Source organism: Talpa occidentalis, unplaced genomic scaffold (assembly GCF_014898055.3).
Source record: "Talpa occidentalis isolate TD23 unplaced genomic scaffold, MPIMG_talOcc4v2.1 talOcc4.4, whole genome shotgun sequence".
Classification (NCBI taxonomy): Eukaryota; Metazoa; Chordata; class Mammalia; order Eulipotyphla; family Talpidae; genus Talpa; species Talpa occidentalis.
In genome coordinates, this window is record NW_023604295.1 from 115109671 (window position 1) to 115124111 (window position 14441).

At 42.1% G+C, this 14441-nt stretch overlaps 1 protein-coding gene across 5 annotated transcripts in view; it reads left to right on the forward strand.

Moving 5' to 3' along the window:
- The window catches only part of TACC1 (transforming acidic coiled-coil containing protein 1), a 109919-nt gene that overhangs the window by 38046 nt on the left and 57432 nt on the right, over positions 1-14441 (forward strand). The gene's annotated exons all lie outside the window — the stretch shown is intronic.

Sequence of the window (14441 nt, forward strand, 5' to 3'; positions counted from 1 at the left end):
AATTGAAAAAACGGGCTAAGTCCTCACCTTGACAGAGGACAATATATATATTTATATAAAGTATCTGTTTACCTATCAGCGTTTCCATCCTCATGAGTACATTCTTGCATATTTGTAAGAGAAGGATTTAGAAGGTTTTGTTTTGTTTATTCATTCAGTCATCAAACATAGGACAGAACAAGATGAACCAGGTACTTTGCTCATGGAGTGGGAAAATAGGTAATAATTAGAAATAATTTGATTTCATACATTAAAAGTGCTTCACAGGGGGCCTCCCTGGTGGTGCAAGGGTTAAGACGCAACCTTTGAAGCTATCTGTAGCCAATGCAGCACTAGTTAGATTCCTGGCCAGCCAGGGAGCAACCCACATGGTGCAGCAGACCTCTCCTGACTCACCCTGCTGCTCCCCTCAGCAGTGTACTTGGGTCAATCTGCCTGTTCTGTTCCCCACTCTGTCTCTGGTGATGCCTCTCACACACCCCCCACCTCTGGCCTGTACCCTGGTTCTTGTGTGCATAAATAAAAAAATCTTTAAAAGGAAAGTGCTTTGCAAAAGATAAAAATAGGATAAATTGTCCACCAACATTTTTATTTTATTTCTTTTAAAGATTTATTTATTTATGCATACAAGAGCTGGGGCACAGGCCAAAGGTGGTGGCGGGGGCGTTTGGTGGGTGGTGGTGAGAGGATTCACCTGAGACAGAGTGGGGAACAGAACAGACAGACTAACTGAAATACACTGCTGAGGGGAGCAGCGGGAGAGACAGGAGAGGTCTGCGGCGCCATGTGGGCATCTCCCTGGCCGGGAATCGAACTCATGCTGAAGAGTGGATAGCTCCATCGTGCTGTGCAAGGGGTTAAGTCACCAACATTTTAAAACAGTGGTTATTTGTTAAAATCAAGATGATGGGCAAGTTTTCCTTTCTTTGTAGTTCTTTGTATCATCAAAAATTTACTTTTCAAAGACAAGTGTTAATCTCTAAATCAGGAGGCAATTAAAAGGCAAAAGCACCTTATTTGGAAACAAAGGATTGTCATTTAGATTCAGCTCAGACCCCAAGCAGTGTCCCATGGAGGAGCAAAAGTTAGGGGTATTTATGAGAGGAAAAGAAGAAGACTAGGTTAGTGTCTTAAAAAGAGTTTTTGGGTGCTGACCAGCTTAGGCTACCCTTGGCTAGCTGTAATTAGTTGCTGATTCTATCATCAGGCAAACAAGATCCACAGTGTCAGTTCTTGAGCTCAGGCTGACTTCTCAAGCAGTTGTGGTTTGGCCCCATCCAGAGGTCTGGCCTAGTCCCAAGATTCAAGGAACAAGATGAACAAGGCATTTTCTCTGAAATGCTTGCTCCAGCATCATTTTAAAATGGCTCCACTTATATCAACTTTTCCAACCAGTAGTCCTTAGCACAGCCCTGGAGGGCCCCTGGATAGCCTGTGCCTTCCCTGCTTCATCAACCCAGGCATCACAGTTCCACCCCCTCTCTCCCCTCATTTGGCTTTAATTGTGCTTGCTGCAAAGCAGACCAGGTTGTCACCCTTCTGGATGCTGTTACCCCCACTCTTCCATTCATCCCTCATCCCTGGCTTGCCTCCATTCACCCCTCCCCCCATCCCTTGGCTTTTCTCATAGGCAACTGTGTTTTTCTTATATATCCGGCATAACAGTCTGTAAGCGGCTTTCTTTGTTTTTGTCCTTACTAGACTCACTAATAAGCTCCATGAGGGTATGAACTGAACTGGTTGAAAACTTGGTCATTTGTAAACTTTGTGGAATAAATGAATAAAAGAATGAATATATGTATCATTTTGCCTTAGACAATAAAGGTATTGAAAATACTTTTAAAACAAAGCACAATGTTATTGATTACAAAAGAAACTGTTCATGTTACCTTTTTTTAAAAAAAGATTTAGGGCCTCCCCGGTGGCGCAGCAGTTGAGCACTGGGTTGCGAGGCTGCCCGCAGCCTCTGCAGTACCGGTTCGATCCCCTGCTGCTCCCCAGCCACCAGAGGAGGGTCCCACATGGCGCGCAGACCTCTCTTGCGGCCCACTGCTCCCCTCAGCAGTGTACTTGGGTCCTTCTGCCTGCTCTGCTCCCCACTTTGGCTCTGGTGAATTCTCTCACCCTCTTGCGCTTCTGACTATGCCCAGTGCTTGTATAAATAAATAAATAAATAAATGAATCTTTAAAAAAATTAAAAAAGATTTATTTATTTCTGCACACAAGAACTGGGGTACAGGCCAGAGGTGTGGGGGATGGTGAGAGGATTCACCAGAGACAGAGTGGGGAGTAAAACAGGCATATCTACCAAAATACACTGCTGAGGGAAGCAGTGGGCAAGACAGGAGAGGTCTGCTGCGCCATGTGGGTAGCTCTCTGGCCCGATCGAACTCATGCTGCAGTGGCTGCGGATAGCTTCACAGTGCTGTGCTTAACCCCTTACACCACCAGGGAGTCCCTCATGTTGCCTTTTAAAATGAGATGAAGGGGGCGGGGGAGTTGTAGCTCTATCACAAATGTCAAATGTGCATGTTATAGGGTTGTGTATGTTCTAGGGGTGGGGAGGAAATCTCGACCTCAGACATTCTACCCAAGAAGCATGGGTCTTTGACATACTCCCCAGGTAGTTCTTAATGTCTCAAGGAGTCATCTGCTCATCTGAACACAATACTATTGGGCCCAAGGATCTTTCTAACTAAAAAGATCCTTTCCAAATAAAAATTCCTGTGGTTCTGTGAGATCCAGGGTGGATGCTTAGGTTTGGAGTCAGTGATTTACCATTTGTTCAGAAAACAGTTTAAAACAAGTAGTTTTTACTTAGAGCTATCTTTATCTCTGCCAAAGGTTAACAAAATATACATTTGTTATTACTATGTATGACGTTATTAAACATATATTACTATATCATGTATGAGGTACAGGGAAGGTCAGAAGTAATGACAGTTCCGTAAGATACTAAAACAAAGTAACTTAACTGATTATGAATCAATAACAAAATAGTTACATAAATGATTTTGTAGGTGGGTTATGGAAATTTTCACTAAAACCAGTTAGTAGTAAAGCAGAAGAAGAAGAATAATTAATTCATTCATATAATGTGGATCTGTTATTAGCCTTTGAATTAGGAAAATACTCATTTACTATATAGCATTTCTACACTTGTAAAGTCATATTATTGTCAAAGAAACCTCTCTGAAGATAATATCCTTTGTGCTGTATCTAAATCCATTCTGCTTGGCAGATCTGGACTTTGTGGGAATCTAAATATTGACTCCTTACCACTTCAGTGTTTTGTCTGTACCATCTTATGGAAACTGCTGAATTTCTGGAAAGGCAATATTACAACCCAAGCCTTCATGGTATGGTAGATGAAATGGTGACCTCAGTCCTGATTTCAGGACAATTGGATCACCTCATCCACTTGGCAACCTGACACTCCTGAAGCATAAGATGAATTTTTGAAGGAGTCCAAATATAATATAAAGGGCACTACTGAGACAGAAGATGAATTTTGAAGGAGTCTAAATATAATTTTGCTGATGATGAAGTGGAATGAATTTTAAGACAGGTTCTTCACATATCTCCATCTAAATGAGCTTAGATGCTAAAATGTCCCCTAAGAGGTTTTATTGCTCGGAAGTGACACTGCTATACCCAGGAGACCGAGCGGCACAGTAGTGCAAAGAAGAGGGAGGGGCTTTTATTTCTCTCTGACATCTAGTCCAATGGGTGTTAGACTAGGGCGGTAGGCTCCTCTGCTTGGCCCCATATGTCCTGTTGCTCTAGCATCTCCCTAGAGATGCTCTAGCATGTCCTTATCCACACAATAGAGCTGACTCACCAGCAATCCATAGGCTGGGGGTAGGACTGCACAGGAAGACAGTTTTCTTTTTAAAGACATTGCCCCAAAGTTGCATCCACCACTTGGCTCACATCCCACAAGTTAAAACTAAGTCACAAAGCCACACCTAGCTGCAGAGAAGGTGGGGGATGTGGCCTCTAGCTGGGCAGCCATGTGCTTAGTATAAACTGAAAGGGTTCTTATAGCAGAAGAAATAAAGGAATAATGGGGTAGGAGAGCGGGGACAGATTTATTTTTACCATGGTGATCTTGTGGAAACTCAAAGGATAAGGGTGCATAAGGGACACAAGCTAGAGAAGCATTACAGTTTTCTTTTTTATCTTAATTAAAATTGTGTGTATGTGTGTGTGTGAGAGAGAGAGAGAGAGAGAGAGAGAGAGAGAAAGAGAGAGAGAGAGAATAGGAGAGAGAGAGAGAAAAGGAGAGAGAGAGAGAAAGAGAGAAAGAGTTTATACTGGTACAGAAGGAATAGAGCCCTGAGTTGTACTTGACAATTTGTATAGGAGGTATTTTTTGACAGTTTTATCAAATTTCCAACAGTTAATTTTTTTTTTTCATTTCCTCTAAGAAGATAGAGGAGGTCAGCCTTGACTCTTGCTAACTCAGTGTTTTCACTCACCCAGCAGAAGCCACTGGACCACTTCTGAGCCAAAAGCATCTCTTTTTTGCTCTTTAGGCAGAGTTGAGTTTACCCAGAAGCTAAGGGAAGCTTTGAACTTCAGGAGCCATAGCTAAGCAATCTTAACATTGTGTTCAAGGGGTCCTTTTGTATTTTTCTTAAAGAGAGCTCTTCAAATTTTTAAGCTTTCTGTCCAACTTATTCCATGCCTCCTTCCCTCACTGAAACCCACAGGGTTCTATCTTTTCCCAGATGGGAAAAGGCTCCTAGCAGTCCCATCTGTCTCATCAACATAGTTTCTTGGAGGAAATCACACTAAAGGGAAATGCACCAAAGCAAGAGAAGTGTTAAAATTGATTCTTTGTATCTTCCACATAATGCAAACCTTGTATATCCTGCACAATTTTTGTGTCCTTGAGGATGGTCATCTGTGTCATTAGGAGTCCCGTGGGAAATCTATTTCATGACACCTGACTGCCCAGGTAAATCCTTTGTCTCGAGAATGTCATACTCTACTCACCAGACAGTCACCTAGATTAGACCCACAGGTTGCCTTCTAGGTGTTTCTCCCCATTGCACTCACTGCATGTTATCCAATATGCTTTCTTGTATTAATTTCTGGCAGGTCTGGGTTCTCTGTGTAAAGGTCCTTTTGGTTTGAACTTCCTTGTGACTGTTAGAGAAGGGGAATTGCCTATTAATTCCTCTTTCAGATTAGAAAATTAATCTTTAATCAGCCTGAAGTACTGTTGTTGGAGTGGAACTTGCTGTATATGGGGACGAAGAGGGGGAGAGATGAATGCAAAAATGCACAAACACATCATTTTGCATATAAATTCAAGCAGCTCAGGATCTTTTTAAACCTTTCCTTGGTAAGATCAGATCAGGAGACCCTGATTGAGAGGTTAAAAATGTAGCCAACTTGACTTGTTTATTTGAAAAACAAAACAAAAAACCAAAACCATAATAATACCTTTCTCATGAGACTGTGAGGCAAAGGGTTGGGGATTAACTGAAATAATTTGTGGATGCAGTAAGTAGTTAAAATCCTTCTCTGTTGGAATTTGGATCTTACTGATTTTCATGAGTTCCCTTAGTAATAACAATAGTAGTTTTGATTACTAGTATTTTACCCAATGTGCCATTTTGTCTCTAATTTGAAGGAAAATATTTAGAAGCTTTACTTTTCTCATGTAGCCAAGACTGCAATCTTTATTTTGTATGGGAATTCATTAATTACTTCTAAGTTTGGGCAGTCATCCTTCCCACAGAGCTTTGACAGATTCTGTTGCTTCTAGATTGTTTTCTTCCCTGGTTTGAGTTTTGTTATTTAGCCATCTAATCCATCTGTAATTTATCCTGGTATATGTTCTCAGGTAAGGGTTTAACTTAATCTCTCCACCCCATTGCCAGCCAAGTATTCTCCAACCACTTCTTAAACAACCTTCCCTTCTCTACTGCACTGTAACATCTTTATCATATTGTCGTGGCAGGATGGGATGGAGCAGGTTTTCTAAGATCCTGTGCAGACAGGGTAAAGGAGGAGTTCTGGAGCCCTTGTCTTTCTTTCTCAGGCTTTTATTGAGCTTTTACATGTAGTGTAGCAACCAGGTACACGGTGGGGGTGGGGGTGGGGTGGTGGTGGTGTTGGGTGACCAGGAGGCCTGCAGGCTTCCAAGACCCAGGCAAGTCTTCACTCTGGGTTTCTTTTTCTGTCTCTCTCTCTCTCTCTCTCTCTCTCTCTCTCTCTCTCTCTCTCTCCCCTGCCTGCACATATATTGACAAGTTCTAAGGAAAGTTCCCTAAGAATTGACTGAAATTGCTTTAGTCCTACATATTAATTGGATACTATTGTCATCTCTACAATATTTAGTTTTACCAACTTGGAACATTGTTATGTCTTCCAATTTATTCAGCTAATCATTTTGTTTATAGTTATTTGTGAAGAAAACAAGCAATATGTTAACATTTTTTTTTAATTGAACACAAAAAGAATAGACGTCCCCTCTCTACTTTATACTATTGCAGAAAGAAAAGGACACATTTCCCTGCACGTATATTTAAGAACCAATATGGCAGTTAAAACTTTATTGTAAAAATATCAAAGCTAGAAGTAGCAAGAAGCTTCATATCATGTCATGGAGTTGGCTTCTTGGTGTCCCACCTTTTTATTTCTAAGGAACATAGGAATACTATTTAACAAACACATGAATTATTGTAGTAAAATCCTTTCAGTTTCCCAAAGCAAGCATTTAGATGGGATCCCAGTTGCTTTGGAAAGCTTTTTGTGATTTTATTCTTTTTTTCTGGGTGGATTCTTCTCCCTCCACTCTCTCACCAGTGTCTCTGCTGTCCTTTCCAAGTGCCTCTTAATCTGTTACCTTCTAACTTCTTAGTGACAGTGTTTCATAAATCAAAAAATGGTACATGTGGTCTCCTGAAGACTCACTAATTTACAAGGATAGTGGGTAGACTATTTGAAATCAGGATGATCTTAGAAAACCCGGATTGTAACATGATCAATGTTCCTCTAGTCATCCAAATGGATTATTTAGGAATTTATTTAATTTTGGAGGTAGGGTAGAAGAGAGGGATAAAATGCCTGTGGGAGAAAGACTATTCTATTTTAGCTTCTTAAATTCCTTCAGCCTCTTTTATTCAAGCATTAGATTCCACTCTCCCTTAACCAGGTCAATGAAGTAAAGCAGATCTCTCAAATTTGGAGTAAAGTTCATTATTAGAAACTTAAATTCATAAACAACTGAGAGAGGGTTTCAGTAGTTCCCTTATCTGTGGTTTTATGTGTAACCTCTGTAACTTGGAGGACCTATTTTTTTTAATACCTTTCAGCTAAAAAGGAATGTAAGACCAAAGGAAGAAAACAAAATGTGATAAATCAGTAACAGTGATTTTGCAGGATAGTATTCCTGTTTAACAGGCTCTGTTAGTTCAGTAATGCTGTTAAGCAGGAAAAACTAAACTTATATCAACTGGAATAGACGATATTTCAAAATTTAAAGATAGTTCACTTTTTTTTTTTTTTAAGATTTATTTATTTGTTTATACAAGCATTGGGTACAGTCAGAAGCGCGGGAGGGTGAGAGAATTCACCAGAGCCAGAGCGGGGAACAGACAGAGTGATGAAGTACACTGCTGAGGGGAGCAGTGGGTACAGCAGGAGAGGTCTGTGCGCCATGTAGGACCCTCACCCGGTGGCCAGGGATCGAACCGGCGCTGCAGAGGCTGCAGGCAGCTTCACAACCCAGTGCTCAACTGCTGCGCCACCGGGGAGGCCCAGTTCACTCTTTTTGAGGGATCATTTGTGTTTGTTTGATTTTTGGTTTGCTTGTTTTCAACTTCAGATTTGTGGTAGTTGATGGGAAGAATTAAGGATACTCTTGGGGTTATTTTCCTCACTTACGAAGAACAAATTGATCTTTTATATTTTTTGTACTCAGTAACTGTTTCTTTAATATTCTTTCATTCCAGTGTGGAGAATTGTACTGGATTTTTAAAAATAAAGTTATTAAACATATAGTTGTGCCATCTGATGGTGATAGAGGTGGCTCTTAGATGACACTTGTTTAATGTAAACATCATAAAACATAGTTGCTTTCTTCCCCTACTTCTCTGAAAACAAACACAGTATAACACTGCCATGGCAGTTCTGCTGTAGGTTGAATAACATACTTTCTGAGGAAGTCAAATTGTGCTTTTGTGACTGATGGAACATAGGGGAAATCTTCTCTACCCCTCTGAGTTCTTTTGGGGCTTATGAATGAACACATTACCATCAGAAAGACTAGTGGAGGAAAAAAAAATGGCAAAATGTAATAACATGTGGAGAATTGACATTGTAAATTCTAAAGTAAAGTGGGGCAAACCGGGGGTATATAGCCTGTGCTAAGGGACCTAGGGCATTGAGAGAGGAGTGGGTTCTCATTACCAGGAGGTGAATGACTTCCTTTTTAATGCTAAAAAGGTGTGTTTCCCAGAGGGAGAGCACATGTTCTTTGGTAAACTTACACCAGGGTGATACCCTTCAAACTACATTCTTCTAGGTCATTAGAAGGAGGTGTGAATACTTCTTTGATTAGGGGTAAGGCAGAGGCTAAGGGGAGGAGCAAGAGCTTCACCTTAGCCTCTAGGTCCTCTATTGACCTTCAGTCCACATTCCAAGGTGACCTGTATTAGAAAAGGCCTACTCTGGGTGCCTTGGAGAAAGCCTATCTAACTCCTTTGTAGTGCAAGAGGGAGGAGCAGGATCTCTTTGACCCAAGCAGACGGGTAAAGGAGGAGCCCTGGAGCCCTCAGTGGCTTTTTCAGGTTTTATTGAGTTTACCAGGTACACAGCAGGCAGGGCCGCCCAGCCCCCAGCAAGTCTTCACTCTTTATGGGCTCTGTGGCGTTCACTCGTGGTCTCTGCTTCGCTGCTGGTGCTGCTCTGGTTCTGTTGTGCTCTTCTTCTTCTTTCTCTCACTCGTTCTGCTGGCGTCCCCATGACGCCGTCCTTATAAGCCCTGTCTCTGCCCAGGTGTGCCCACATATGCATGCCCACACCTTACTAAAGGTCTCCACCATCAGGCATGCTTTTAGGACCACTGGGATCCATCATTAATCCTAATGGTAGGAGGGCAGAAAAGCCTGATAATCACTTACCCTACACCCTTTTGGGGAGACCATTCCCACATGACACAGAAAAAAGTAGATCAAACGATGGATCTGATAGGAGGTGTTCACCAGAGCAAAGCCTGGGCAAGCATCTTTGAGCAGCTCCTGGGTGGGGAGCTCCGCTAAGTTCTCAGCAGACGCAGTGTGGATCCCTTATAATCTCCTTGGATTCTATTCCTTGAAATAGAATTAACTATGTATGTACGTTCAACTTTTCTCTTTTAAAAAATTAGAAATGAGTTTCTCCTTAAGATAAAATTTTTGGTATAAACGTGGTACAAATTCCCTGATTTGGATTTGTTTGGCTGGTGGAGAGATTATAATACTATAGGCGATTATAACACGCAGGTAAAAGGTAAATCTGATCTGGCAAGGTTAAGCTGTAATGTAACAATATTTGAATATTGTCAGATGAGGTTATTGACAAGTTTGTCTTATGCAGACATCAGCATGTTCTTGCCTGGGTAGACTGAGTTAGATTAGAAAACCAGGCTTCTCATTGGCAATGGCAGCTCTTCACTGATCTGGAGGCAGGGATTCCTAGCTGTGACTTTGCAGCCTTACCAAGAAAGGAGGCCGCTGGAGCTGTAGCAAAGCAGCAAGAATTTAAAAAGAATATCTAGCTCCTAAACTGCAGGAGGGCCACGAATCATGCTGCTTTTTCCAGATTGATAAGCACAAAGGGAACTGGAAGTCAGGAAACTAGGGTTCTAGATTCAGTTCTAGCCCTAGTTATCTGCATGATCTTGGGCAGGTGGTTCCATTTTTTGTTTCAGTTACCTCATCAGTAAATTGAGAATGAGAAATTGCCTGCTACCTGAGAGAAAAGATGCTAAGGAACAGATGAAATTCTGTTGCTATAAGGTGCTACAGTCATTCCATTTGAACACCTTCTACAATTTAAATATCCTTGGTGGGGGCATAAAATTTGAGAGTGTAAAGCCTGGTGAGTGGGGAGTAACAGGGGAGGGGTCAGGGTGATGGAGTAACCACACTCAGGGATACCCCACTATATGGTGGAAACCTCATCCAGTGAGCAGGCTGGCCCTCAAAAGCAGCTGGGGGGGTGGGGGGTTGCCACTGCCATTTAAATTGTGTCGGGGTGGGGGGCCTCCCTGGTGGCGAAGGGGGTTGAGCGCCGCACTGTGGGGCTGTCCGTGTCCTCTGGGGCGCAGGTTCGATCCCGGCCAGCCAGCGAGAATCCCACATGGCGAAGCAGACCTTTCTGTCTTGCCCTCTGCTCCCCTCAGCAGTGTATTTCTTCAGTCTGCCTGTTCTGTTCCCCACTCTGTCTCCGGTGAATCCTCTCACCCTCCTGGCCTGTACCCTGGTTCTTGTATTAAAAAAAAAAAAATTTGTGTCTGGGTTAAAGCTTTTACTGAGCCCTTCAGAGCTGCCCAGCCATTCTGGTTACATCATGAACCTGGCATTTAAGCTTAAGTGGAATTAGATGTGGGGTTTTTTGCTCATCAAATTCTTTAGTTCTTAGAAAATATAAATAAGTTGATGGGCTTGCCTGCTTGCTGCTAGATCTTTCCATTTTCACAGTGGTTTCTTTATTTCTGTGATTCCTACTGCCACCCTGGTTCAACTCCTTCCTGCCTCTTCCACCCTTCACATCATCTTAGGCCCACATAGTTTCTCTTGTCCCTGGCTGTCAGAAACTCAGTTTTCTACACTAGCAGTTTTCCTTCCATTGTAAACTGGTCCCATCGTGCTTGGCTTACTTCCAGCTCTGATATTGCTCCAACAAGTAGGGTGAAAGCCTAGGATACTAATTCCAGTTCTGAAGTGAAACTGTCTCCCTTCTCTAAGCAGCTCCCAGCTGAGAAAATAGTATGACAGGTTTCCTAATCTTTATACTTCCATTCCTTCCCTAGACTGTTGCCAGACTGATCTTTCTAAATGGAGATGTTACTTACTTGCTCTACAGTCTGTTCTTCATTGCCCACCAGGGTCCCAGGGCTGAGCAGGAGCACAGATGGCTTTGTTTGTCCTGCACAGTATTGGGCTCCGCAAGGTTTTAAACACTGTAAGTTAGAACATTAAAGATGAAATCTTAAATTTGGGTTTCTCCTGGAAGATTGTTAAACACTGGGTAACAGGAACTAGGTGGGGCTTCCCTTCAGTCACAGCATGAGTTCTCCAGAGAGCACAGCTACCACTCATTATCCAGGTAGGTACTTGTCTTTGCTCCCCCACTACAGGATCAAGTTCTAAACTTTTAACAGGTGTGCAGGATCCCTTCTAACTAGGCTCCATGTTGTACTTCATCTCTTGCCACATTCCTATCATGGCTGTGCTCTGAAATGGTTAGATTATGGCTGTGCTCTGAAATGGTTAGTTGTTTGCCTGTTTGAGTTGCTTACTATTTTAATTAAAGAGACCCATTTTGCAGATCTTTGTGAAACATCTATTAACAGCCAGGCATATGCCTGACCTCCAGACACCATTGCAGAGTGTCTCAAGAGAGTTACGTTTTAGATTTTCATGGTGTATTGATCCAAAGCTTCCGTGAAGAGCAAAAACAGGGAATAGAACAGATGGGGCTTTTTCTGTGCTTTTATGGTCATTTCCAAAACAAATATGTTTCATTTGGTTACTTGGTTATGTATTTACAGACAATGTGCTCCAGTGAGGTCTAGGGCTTAGCAGCAAGATGATGGTTTACCTCAGCTAGGATATCTGTTGTCAAACATTGCCCATTCTTTCCCAGAATTACAGGAAAATTGATATGTCAGTTAGCCTCATTACTTGTACTTCCAGATAACAAAATCAGTTTGAGCTATTGAGTAGTTACTTCATTGCTGTCATGTTAAGTCTGGAAATTTGCAGAGGAGTGGTTTTTAGAAATCTGGGCATTTGCTTCTCAAGTTTTAAGAAATTGCTGTTTAGGTCGGTTTTGATCTTACTGCTGTCATCACTATTCTGGTTCGGAAACCTGATTTCCCTAGGAGGATTTAAGTTTGGGAAATTTCTCTCACCTTAACCAAACTCATCAGGTCTCTTTGTGAACTGGAATATCCTTCTTTGGCACATTTATTGAACACCTATTGAACACCAGTGTTTAGCCCTGTCCTAATATCTGGGGAAATGAAAATGAATCGTAAATACAATATGTCCTTGTTGTTTAGAAGCTTGTAGTCCAGAAACGGATTGTGCTCTGTGTAGATTCACCTTACCTCCTGGGACATCCTGCGTAATCCTGTTGTCCTGCTGTAACTATTAATGTTGTCCCTTGTGGACCAGGAAAAAGACAAATTAATACAAAGTAAAAATCAAAATCAGCAAGCAACTATAAACTAGAGACACACTGGGGGAGAGGTAGGGGGAGAGGAAGGATTAGGGTCAAAATAAGGGGGTGGGAATTGTATGGGGAATATAACCAAAATGAAAATGCATACATTGTGCAAAAATGAAAAATGATGTAAGAATTATATAAAATAAAATATGTAAAAAAATATTGTCCCTTGTGAAAACTAAGGGTCATAAATAAAAGTCTCTATGAATATCCGGGTATAGAGTTGTTTAGAAAGGAGAGAAAAATCAACCTGTTTTTCCAGAATAGACATGAGCTGGTTGATGAAGGACATTTGGGGCAGTCAAGGTTTGAGAGATTAAGGTGGGGGTGGCGGAGGGGAATGTGAGTAGATGCAAAAGGGAGACTCCTGGAAGCAGCAATTAATTGGTTCAAGCTAGTAATTGTTTTCAAATTTATCCCGTGGGGGAATAATTCCTTAGAACACTTGGTAAAAATTCAGATTTCTGGATTCTGCTGGCAATTTGGATTTGTGTCTTTAAAGAAATGTCCCAAATAGTTCTTGGACATATAAAAGTTCCCAACTGGTACTGATTATGTCTAGGAATACAAAGGGCCAGGAGCAGAGAACAGGTACAGCTAGATGAGAGCACAAATCAGGGGTCAGCCAGGTAGGGTGACCCAGGTCAGAAACTCTCAGAGGTAAGTGTTACAGTAGCTCCATTAAAGAGGGGGAGAGTCAGTCACAATTAGCATGCAGAAGAATGAAAAGATTCCAGAACTACTTAGGAGGAAGAATGACCAAGTATGTGCCAGTTTCTGATTTACATAGGGTAGTATTATTTCCAGGCAACAAAACACGTGTCAAATCCAGGACACCCTCCCCGCCATGCCTTCTGAAGTTTTACATGGTGAGCCATAAACCAAAAATAAGGTACAGTTCAGTGGTATTGTGGCATATTTCATGTGGATACCGCCAGAACGACTCCTGCTATTTTATTTTCCATCTTTGTAGTCTCCACAACACCTGTGATGGTTGTTTTTAATCTTTGGGAAGATGCTGGATGAATTCTCAAGCTTCCTGACACTCCAACCCTCTATTAACCCCTGCCCTTCTGTTATGATAAGACTATCTACCAGGCCTTATCTCACATTATTACTGCTTTTGTTTTTGTTATTGAATCCCTAAGACGTCATGGTCATGATTCATCCACAATATATGTACCAACCCTCCTCAAGGGAGAAAGTCTGCCTCAGCATAATTTTGTACCCAAATTCTGGAGCTGCTCTCTCTGTGGGAACCTCACAGATTCACCACAGTCTTGGAAATTACAATAGTTTAAGAAACACCTTGTCTGGGCAAAGATATCATTACACCGGTGTTTGAGGCAGTCGATTCACCTGAAAGAAGTACATTCTGAGAGGAGCAATCCCTAAATGGAATCCCTACATGGAGAATGAAGACAATCCTAGGCGAGCTCTGCTATCTCCCCCTGCTTTCTAACAGAGACGGTTTTTATTTTGAAGGCTGCCGTCTTCAGGCCTGTTGGCATACTTCTGATGCAGCAAACGAAGTCTGAAATCAAAGACTTAGAAGTTATGAAAAGAGAGCCTCAAAAAGGAGTGGGAAACCGATCAGGCTACAATTTCACTGGGTAATTTAGCACACTTTACCCAAGACCAGGCCACAGAGCTTCCACGAGTGCTGTCTGGGGAAGGGCGAGGCATCTAAAATTCCAGCCCCTGGCTCTCTTGCAGCGTTGCTGAGAGATTTCCAAATCCTGGGAGTGCTAGAGAGGGTTGAAGGTGAACAGTCTGAAACCGTCCACGCTGTCAGTGTCAGGGAGGGGGAAGTACCAGTTAATAGCAGCCTCAAGGTTTTTTTTTTAAATTTTTAAAAATTTATTTATGCATACAAGAGCTAGGGTACAGGCCAGAGATGCGGGGGGGGGTGGGTGAGAGGATCCACCCAGAGACAGAGTGGGGAGCAGAACAGGCAGAAGACAGAAATACACTGCTGAGGGGAGCAG